We start from the raw sequence: 11,517 nt of genomic DNA on the forward strand, positions 1-11,517 counted from the left end.
TATATGTTAGCGACTCTGTGAGACTATACTAAGGTATCAAAGGTGCTTTGAGCTTAATGCTAACATTAGCATGCTAATGTTACGTGATGTCACTGAGCTCAGTAAGACACCACTGACACGGGTTAGTTAAGCAACCCCTTGACTCTGCTGTGTGTTGTGTTAGGTGAAGGTGCTTCAGATGCTGCCATTTATTCTCTGGAACCAAAAATATAATCTCAATCGTGGTTGAGCTTCTTTTGTGTAGACCAAAGTGATGGACAAACCGACATTGCCATCCCTCGAGCCCTACTGTTAGCACTCGCTTGGGTACAAACAAAAGAAAAAGTAGAATCTGAATGATAGATTTGCCTATGTTTGATCCGAATCAAGCCTTTCAGTCACTGTGATGGATGAGATGTAGGAATTGATTGATTCGGAGGCTCCTGTCTGCAATAAAGCTGAGTCTGGCTTCATATAACACACAAGCAGGCTGGCATATCTCAACTGATTACATTACTGTCACCATACAGAGCAGGCAGCTAATATACCCTTCTGTTCACCGTATAATAAATCAGAACACCTAACAAATTGTTTTATGTTCCATAGCCTTAAAAATAAGCAAGCATCCATCTTCACAAACCCAGAGAACAGATGTACTTATAGAGAGCAGCCTGTATAAAACCTCTTCATTTATATTCAGTAGAAGACATCAGCTTGATAGAATGCATTGGTTGTTATGTTTTTTATATACAAAAAAATGGTGCATGGTGTAATATTAAGGCTCAGAGGCAGATTGAAGACAGATTGCAAATGCATCAAAAACATGTGGCTTCATAATGCTGTGTGCACATGGAAGAAAGTAACCCACTCTTGCAAAAATATTCCAGTACTTATTGTAGATCCTGTTAAACTCGGTTTTCCGGTAAATGCACTGATACTTTGGCAAAGATTTGTTTATGTTTTTTCCAGTGGACATTATTTGGAGAATTATTTGGAACCTTTTTATATCGACACAGTCAAAATGTAAGGCATAATATATAACAAGCTGTGTAATGAATGAAGTTATAAGAAGCTCCTCAAAACTTGCAGCATGGCTACGTGGCAGCAAATGCCACATAATCAAATTAAAAGTACCAGTCGTTCGTTTACTCATGTATATCATTTTGATTTTGGCTCACTTTTCCGTCATAAACATCATTAAATCTAACTCTTGGGACGCAAAGACTTCTACTGTTTGTGTGATTTGGCAACATTTTTCCTAACAGAAAGAAGTTTCAAACATGAATGTGCCCAACCTATAAGTAGAGAGAAGAGCATTCTTTCCAGCAGAGATTAGATTATAGCGCCCTCATAACGGCAGCCTCTGTTTCCTCCACCGACCGTTAGGTGGTTAAAATGTCCAGCGTTTTGGCTCTTAACTAGTGTCTCTCTGTGGAAAAAAACGTGGAGTTGGTGGAGTTTGTGTAAACTCCACCAACTTCCTCCTCTTGTCCTTTTTTTTCTTTTCTTTTTGAGATGATCTGATTTATTTGAGGCTACTGATTTTAATTGTATCACCTATAGCCTATTTTTGTATAGCCTACGCAGGGTTTCAAAGTTATGAATATAGAATTGTGTAATTCCCTCATTTGGGGCACCCCTATAGATAGATGTTTCCTCTTGCATTTGGCTTTACTACCTCGGTTGCATCTGCCCAGTGGCAATATAACATGCTTAACCAACGGCACAGCAGAATTTGTTAAAGGAGTCATAACCTGGTTTTATACGTATCCAGCCCCCCTTGGATCGCTTTGGATCAATTCGTAAAACTTATTAGAAAAAAAAAAAAAAATTTTAATCAAACATTGAGCTTGTTCTGACCCTTTTTCGTACCGCGATTTTATCACGCGAGATTACGCGCGAGGTTTTGACTGGTCCGGATGTGCATTGTATAATATGTAATGAGGCGCGCGTTGATTCGCCGCAGGAAGGACAGAGCCGGGGGGGGCTTGCCTGCATGCAGACTCCAAAACATAAACAGCCCCCTGTCAAGGCGCACACACTAAATGACGAACCTTACGGAATTCAGGCATTTATGTACGAACCAGAGTCGGAACCCGAACCGGAGAGTGAAGAGCCAGAGACGGTTGAAGAGACACGTTTACAGCAGGACGTCAGGTAGCGGACGGGGGGGGGGGGGGGGGGGGGGGTTGGGTGGTGAAAGAGGGGTGGGCTTATGCAAGTAGCCTCCACGGTGACGTCACCGTAGGCGCAGAATCAAAATCTCGTGCTTTAGGAATGCACACCCTTGTGTGCTATTCCTGTTCGGAAAAAGAGCAGAAGCGAAAAAACGGCGCCACTTTCAAACTCCAGCCTTTCAGGCAAGTTTCAACTGAGGTCAAACACAGATATGCATGTTTTAACAAGAGAAATTGCGATTTCCTGGTGATGACTCCTTTAAGTTGCTGATGAACAAGATTGGTGGAGGGTTAGTATGTCAATGATTTCCACTCAGATGTGGATGTTTTCATAACAATGTCATTCTTCTTGTGCTCTCATACATAAATTCCCTAGGGGAGAAAATCTTTTCACAGAAATCTGGAGATTTTAATTTTGATGTGGTGTCATAATTCAACCTAATGTTAACCCTCATGTTGAAATGGCACACTGACTTCATATCAAAAAGGTTTCCAAAGGTATATAACTGTCCTGAAGAGAAACAAAATAACTAACCCATAAAATCAAGATTTCACTGCAGCATTCCAGGGATGTCTATGCAAAATGTAAATATAGTCGCTGATCAGACATGTTCACAAATCAGATTTATGTACATCAAGACCAATTACAGCTCTGTAATCAACAATATTAAAAAAGCAACAAAAATAATAATAATCTGAAACTTGTATAATTGTTTGCATGCATATAAACACAATCTGCTCACAACAACGATAAGGGGCTCTGGCTACACGTGTGAGCAGGACAATTCCAGTGCCATCTTTAAAAGAAAAAAGAGCACTGTGGGAATAGTGCAGTGAGAGAGAACATTCTGTAATCCACAGCGAGTCTCTGACGGTACAAACACACTGTTCACTATGAGCAAACGAACCAGTGTTTAGCCCAGTTTAGCATGATAAAGCATGACTCAGCTCTGGGTCTGCAGGAGATGTCAACTCCAGCTGTTACTCTGAAAGAAATGCTGGAAGTAGCCAAACAAAGGAGGGAACACAGCCCTCTATGCAGCTATTGGCATTTTGTGTACCTCAACTTTCCACAATAATTTAATTAAATCATTCAACATTTTCTCAGGAGGAGCTGGCTGGTGTCCACCTTTTTCAAAGTCAACAGACAGTGTTAAAAGTGCTTTCTTCATTCTTAAACTGTTGTCATCAATTCATATTTAGCATGAGGCTTATGCCACTGTTTAGTCAGGAAGTGATTGAGGTAATGGATGGGCGTGTGAGTGTTTGCCTTGAAACTTGACATCCCACATTCAAATCCTGCCACAGTATTGTGTCTGTGTTGACAGTTCATAATGTAACCATGACTACCATATTTCACGTAACTTATGCAAATAATAAACAGCTGCTGTAAACATTGTGTTCTTTTAAATAAACTCCTGGTGTACTTACAAACTTTCAAATGCCTCGTTTTGTGAGTACAGACCCTATGTGTACTACTGCAGGAGTTTGGTAACATTCCATTATTAGTGGGGTAATTTACGAGATAATCAAGATGTACCATAGTGCTAGTACTAAGCCATTCGGCTGATAGCCCTATCTTGACCAATGTTGACCATCGCTAAAAATGCTTCTGAGGGGGTGTTTGGCTGGATGTCATGGTGGGAATGACCTAGGGTGCATTTTACTCTGAACCTTCGCTTTAAGAACTAAATAGTGACCAATGACAAACCTCGACACACTTTCACTGACCATTTCCAAAGACTGTCTATACAGGTTGAGATTTTGAGATTTATTGTTCAGTTCCAAGCTGTTGGTTTCCACTCGTTTGTGTACGATACATTTGTACAAAATTAAGGGTCTGCAGTCACACTAGCAGCTCTTTGAGGCTGCTTCCATCTAAATGCTAAAATAAGCATTCTAACATGCTCACAATACCTCAGGCTGCTCATGGGCGATGATTACAATGTGGCTGATGGGAAAAAATTTTAATCCTGCAGGTGTTTGGCCATGAACTATGTATTAGGCAAATTAAAATAATGGCGCTAGATGAACCCAAGGGAGCATACATTACTCTCTCTCAGACAGCCTTGGCGGTCAGTGTTAACAGTCTGTTAACAGTTTGCTAAAACAATAATCAATCTAATTTGTTATGAACATAATTTGTAGAGGATATGGTTTTCCCACTAATGCAGTAGTGTGAAATAGTTATTTTAATAATTACATATGTGGCATTATTCTGGGGCAGAGCCCTGCAGGGACACGGAGGAAGAAAAGGACCCCACAAACTTTTTTGCAAGAAAACACAAAACAGCTTACTTGTTTTTTTGTGTGTCATTTATATTTCTCCTTCCAGAGCTCTGCGCTTTCAACCGTTTGTCAGTATTTGTCAAGGGAAATGATTTTGCCTCTGGCTCATTGTCCCCTCAGCTGTCAGATGAGTTTCCAGGAATGTAAATAAGGACAACATGGCAAAGGACACTTTACTATGAATGGAGATTTTGTATTTCCCACAAAATGTAATTTGTGTCCGTGCTTTAATCACCTGTTGACCAGTAGTTTTGAGCATTCAGGGCTCAGCCTTGAGGTCCCAGGGGAATGCTCCCATTTACAGCAACAATATGGACTATTTTTGTTTACAGACTTTCGACATCATTCTGAAACCATAACACAACAGATATTAATGACTATTTCTCACCCCTGCCAGCTTAAAAGAGGCATTAAATGGTCTGAATTTAATGTTACTACAGAAACATTAGTGAGTAGAGTAGTAATTTGCAGAATTTGTAGCATTATTATGTGTTCATGTAGCTGAGCAGTCAGGCTCTGATCAGACAGAGCGTGTTTCAGCAGCATGGGGTGGTTTTTCGTGATTGTCTCAACGAGAGGGAAGTTTTTGCACACTGATTATGCAGTGCTGAACACCTCCATGGCTCCATACCCACCTTTGATCTGAACAGGAAACAGCAGGAAGGTGATTTGAGCTCTACTTGAGGCAGTAAGCTAACGTTAACATTCATTTCGTGGTTGCCTTCCATTTAAAAACAATGCTGTTAACTGAAAAACATGTTGTGTCTGATCTTTGTGTTCGGTCTCATAGAGACAGAGGGGAAATGACATAAAGTTGAAGGAATTTTTAAAAACTCAAGAATCAGTCTGCTGAAACACCTAATCAGAAAACAATCCTACATCGAACACGGAGAAAATACTGATGAATAGAAATCATTATTTTCCCTACTAAATACATAAAACACCTCATTAAAGTTTTTCAGAGCGTAATGTGTCCTTAAGTTATCATAAAAGCAGGGGTTTAGAATCTAGTAGTGCAAGTAAATATTCCCCTGGATCAAAGTGAGGATTGCTGCGTGGAAACGCGTCGACAGCAGCCGCGTGGTTGCGACGCCGTGTGCGAACTTTAATTGACACAGGACTCCGCTGGCAAACCTCTCATCAGCGTCTGCATGAAAAGAAATCTGCTGTAAACAACTTTAAATATTTAACGAGCAATCCCTCAGCATTCAGTTGCGTCGTCGGGAAAAAAGAAAAGTAAACACACTTCGAGTGTCCTGGTCGTTCACAGCTTGCTAAAACAGCAAACAAATATTTATCATTTCGTATCAAGTCGATTACGTTTTGAGAGAAAGTTATTTTCTCTTTTGACATAAAATATAAACGTTTTTAATCAAAGTCAACAAGTTCCAGTGAGGGATCCTCAGGAATGACTTTTGTCAGTCCTTAAACTTTGAATTAAAGAGGTTCAGAATTAGAATTTTTTTTCATGAAAAACTGCTCTGATTGGCAAAATTGGTAAGAATTCTTACAGCTCCCACAGAACAGTGCAAGTATTGTATGTCTTGGTTGGCTTTGTGATCCTAGAGGGATTGTATCAAAGGACCCTGGTACTCTTCAGCCATCTAAATCCAGGCTCTACAGTTACCACGGCACAGCCAAGTAGTGAAACTGTTCACCAATCAGAGGTTTTCAGGTCGGATTCCAAATAGATAAATCATCTTGCTACGTAGCTAACTAGCTACTTAGCTCCATCTATGAAATAAGATAAAATAAATACCATCAAATAGAAACTATTGTATGTACCAACAATTATACCAAATTATTTATTTGCCACTATCACAGCACCTGTGCTGGCTGACCATTGATTGGTTAAAGCACAACAAAGCAACAAAACAAAACAGCGGAGAGGAACACAATGTCAGACTGAACAATGAGGCGAAACAAAATGACAATGCAGCTTGACTGTCAGGCTAATGGCTTACTGAGACTCTTAACTAATTAACTAATTAAACGTTTGATTTTCACCAGGAACCAGTGAGACATTAAATATGACGGCCTGCTTCACAAAAGTAATTAATTAGAGCCGCTTACACACAGATTGAGGTTTACGGTGGTCGCTTCCTGTTTCACAAATGATTGTCGCTTGCAAACTGCTGATAAATTTGGAACTGTGTCGAATTGCACTGGGGCAGAAGTTGAGTTTGAGTTTTTCTGACCTAACATCTAACTGACTGCAACATTCATTGCAGACATTTTGATTTATCATAGCAGACACTGCACAGGTGTAAGCAATAACATTAATATTAACTTCTGGGCCAAAGGTACAATACATGTGCTTTGCACCTGAGAGAAATGCAAATATTATTAGTGATAACTGTGTCTGAAAAGTCAAAAGTCTGTAAACAGATTGAATCTCAGAAGAGTTTGGAGGGCTTCCCTTCATCATGACAGACCGCGAGTCACGCTCCACATCATCTTTGTTTATTCTGTGCACTCTGGTGAACCGTGTGGTACAAAATAATGAAATGAGAGTTTCCACCATGTTAGATTGTCTCTCAAAAGGTCAGCGTGCACAAGACATTGTCTCTGTCACCGCAGTTCATCACTCATGCATAACATTTACAACCTCACATTATTATGATAATTACGATCGCAGTTTTTCAAATGTGCGGCTGTGTCCTTGTGTCAGCACAGCTTTGTTGTAATGCATGAAGTGATGTTGGCATTTGTTGAAGGTTCTGTTGCTTTAAAAAATGCTTTCAGCACTACTGTAACATCGAAAATACCAATTATGAGCACATATGCAGCTGCCAAGTGGTTGTGAAAGTCAGAGATAAGGGCATGGGTTTAATATTTAAAAACACTGATAATGGGTCTGAAAAATGAAGAAATCATCCCGACTGGAAGGCAAATCAGTTTTAACCTTCAGTTGAAGTTAGGGAGGGATACACACACGTATCAAACGTTCATTTCTTCCACTCTGGGTGCTAATGACGGAGTCTGTTTAAATCATCGCTAAGAATGAAGACGTCTAAAGTCAAATAACTGTGCAATTGCTTAAAACAGGCAAGAACCACTCGTAACAACAAATGAAGTGGCCAAGATGAGGGATTTAAGCAAAAGTTACAGTTTCGTACAACTGAAGTGCATCGTGAATTACATTTCAAGGTAAATGTGTTTTGACGGGGAGGACGTTTGGTTTCAAATGAGGACCACGTGCGGAGGTCGGGTGTGGGTGGTACAAAAAACAGCACCAGGGTCTAATGAACCTTCATTTTGTTTTTGTTTTTTCTGTTTTTTAGCCCAACCATGATGTTTTCTTTTTTTGTAAACCTCACCAAATAGGTTTTTCATTTTAATTGGCATATTTCACAACATCTTCTGTATTCCAGTTGTTCTCTCATTCCTTCGTCTTAATGCAGGTCCATCACCTTCTCCATGTTTATATGTCATGGACCGCTTTACCTCACAAAGGGCATCTCATTTCATCAGTGCTGCTCTGATGACGTGTCGTTTGCAGCTGTACATTAGTACTTTGTAACTTCTTTTTGGTGTCATATTTGTGAATTAAATGGACCAGATTATTCAATCCATATGAACAGGTGGCATTGATCATGCTGAAATGAGACACATGTGCACTGGCTGAGAGAATTTGGTGAAACGGAAAGGTTTAGGAAAAGAATACCTAGGTGTTCTTTGTTTTTATTTCTCTTCTGCAGGAAGTCAGAGCTCAGGGTTAGTCACAAAGCAGCTCCTCGTTCAAGGGCAATTCAGCAATTACAATAGAAGCTGCTCCTCTGAGGCTGCAGCACAATTATTTACAACCCTCTTTGAAGTCTTCCAGTTGGGTTCTTTGTTTTTTCAAATGTTCTCTTGTTTGCAACTCATACATACAACATGAACTCACCTCTGCCTCTTCTTATCAAACACCAGGTGATTGATATTCTCTTCTCATCATCACACAGTAGACGGAAAAAACTCGCTGCTCACAAGCAAGCATTTACCTGAAAAGGCAGCAAGCATTTCTCTTGTCACCCAGTTTGAATCCTCATCTTTCAGCAGTCGCAGCACATTAGGATCTCCTCACAGGAAGTAGTATGCTTTTATATTGGTTGGGAACACAGCACACAGCATCCAGGTCACCCCTGGTATTTGCTTTGCCCTTAAGTTGCTTTTAGGTAGAAAAAAAGATCAATCATCATACGTGTCTTTTTATGTCTGCATCATTCCATAAAATATAAATATGTGTCCTCTTTTCATCATTTTAGATGATTGTGCTTTTCATGATGTGAGGCTGAGATATATTTATGAAACATGTTTGTGGTTCAGAAACATCAACATTCAACATATCCAGAAAGGTAAAATGCCGACTGGATTGAGGGATTACTGGAAACTTTGGGAATTCCACTAGAATTTAAAAAAAGCTTTGTGGGTTTGAACAATGTTGCAATAATATATTATACCGCACTACATTAGAAGTGCTTTCCCTATTTAACCAAGGGTGCTTTCTCCAATATAATCCCATGTTGACGACATGTAAACTTTTATGTAAACTGGTTTTATTGAGCCACTGCTTTTTCCCCATCCTGCACTATAAATATTGGGAAGAAATTCAGTTTTTTTTAGATCTTAAAGCTACTTTACGAAAATGGGGAAGGTATAAAATGATCAAATCTTAAAACAAACATCAAACGCACATTCATTGTTGGCAGGTGTGAAATATGTGGGCTGAGACACCGCATATCTCACCTCAGTATCAAAACAAGTGTCTGATTTCCTCCCCAGACGTATCAAGGAAACAAACACATCCTCGATGTGAGGGATGGAGAACACACTCTGGAGAGATGAGCTCATTACATTTTCGCAGTCCAACTTCCCGCACAGGCTTATCGAATCTACACAAGACAGGCAACTTAACTACAAATTCAATCAGTTTTGCTTATGACTGTATTTCTTTCATTCTCATATGGAATCTCAGTGCATCATGGAAGATGATACATATTTGATGAAAAGGAGAATAATGAGAAAATGCAGTGTATTTCTGCAGGGTCAGAGTATAAAACAGGTGAGTCAGTTGCATTTTAATGTCACAGAGACTGTCCTGTCATGAAGACGCTGTCATCTATCCCCCTCAGGATTGCATTACATAAAAGATTGTAAAATCTCCATCTACTTTGAAGTGAAGTGCTTCTATGTATCTTTTGTATCTATCACATCATCATTATAGTCCACTTCTCCCAAAGAAGCACTTCATTCTCTTCTCATAAGCCAAGGTGAATGGCGACATGACACACGTCTGGGAGCTCAGGCCGTAACGCATTAACATTCAGCTCACAGCTGAGGCTGAAGAACAAAAAGTCTCCGAGGGAGCTGTGGTTCAGGTGTTCTCACCGGTGAGAGAGAGAGAGATTCCTCTCTTCACATGTGCACCTCTGCTTGTTTGCTGGGCACATTGGTGGCACGCTGGCATAAATACACTCAGTCACTAACAAACATGCCACATGGGAATGCATTTTATGGCATAATGCAATTGTGAGTTTTTGTCAAATTATGAGGAAAGCTCAGCAGCTCCAGTGGCTGAAGGAGCTTCTGTAAATAGACGACAAAGTGATGTAAGGTATTTGTTGGTCGGCTGGCCCTGTGTTGGTAATATCTTCCTTCCAGTGCATCTGAAAAAACAAAACATCAGTTTCTTTGTATTCTTATATCAAAATCCAGTATCCAACCAATTTAAACCAAAAATATCATGACATCAATCAATCAACCTGCAATTTCAGGACCACAGAGTGCTAAAGAAGGTTGTGAGCTAATCTTTTAAACCATCAAATCAAATTCCTACCAAAGTTATTTCAAGCCGTATCTGTCTTATAGCAAATATATCAACATACAGAAGAGAGATACTTTAATCTGTGCAAAAAAACAAGTAGTAAAAAGATTACTAAAGATTATAAAAGAGTATGTTAATCTTCAACAGACAGCTATGGGACATTAAGACATAATATACAGGAAATACTTCAAACTGTTCAACATGCTCATAAGTACTCATTTCTAGCATAACAGCAAGCTACTTACTGTTACTGTTGAAATGATACTCAGCTCTCCAGGCGTTCTCAGAGCCTCCTGTTGTGTTGTGTACTACTTGCAGCTTTTATTTGGAGTGAAAATCTATATGCTGCATGTGTTGTCATGGTGGTGAAGATGATGCTCATACAGATCATTTCTGGCAGTGATGGAGGACAGATCATCCAGGAATTTGAACAAAAGGCAGAATTTATCCCTTGACTCTTCGGTTTGTTTAAATATACTCACAAATGTCAGTCTGGCATTATAGTTGTGCAAAGATAAATGTAGAGGTCTCTGCTGAGCTACACAGAGAGGGGTGTTATTGGTAAATGAGAGACACACTTCCCAAATCTAAACATCAGCTCATGCATCCCAACGTGTTCAACAAGCCGGGCTTTCCTGTTTACAATGTCCGTATTGTCTTTATTGAGACTTTCATAAGAAGGTTGACAAAGACAAGTATTTTTACCCCAATGGATGTCATTTCTATGCAGCTGCACCTCTTTCTCACCACCAACAGGGACGATGTACGGGTGATGAAACAAGCACAGTTTATAACATTCCCAAACTAAATGACTGTATTCACGATCCAATTATTATGATCCTCAATGTGGTGAGACCCCTTGCTCCCTCTCAGTTTGATGGCATTTGTCACGCCATCAACCCAAATAAAGAGCAGACGCTCTGAGTGTCAGCAGTGAGACAGACGCTTCATTCACATGTGAACAGGCAGACAGGCGGGAGGCCAGCCGTTTGATGATTTTCTGAAGGCCAATGGTCTTTTCCACTAAAACTCATTTTGTCAGTGTATCGCCCATCACTTGTTTTCTACACTGGCAGGTATTTTAAGTTTTCTCGAGCAGCAAATGAGTTCACTCACTCATTTCAGAATCAGCGCCCTGCAGCAGCACAGTAACAGAGGCTAACAAATGGAGCGGAGAAGTGGCTTCATTTCAAGGGTGGAATAGTTAGTTTATGAAAGTGAATAGATTGGATTTTTGTTTATGGGGAGAGAGAAGGCAGAGGC

The sequence above is a fragment of the Eutrigla gurnardus genome (assembly GCF_963514095.1).
Source record: "Eutrigla gurnardus genome assembly, chromosome: 12".
Taxonomy (NCBI): Eukaryota; Metazoa; Chordata; class Actinopteri; order Perciformes; family Triglidae; genus Eutrigla; species Eutrigla gurnardus.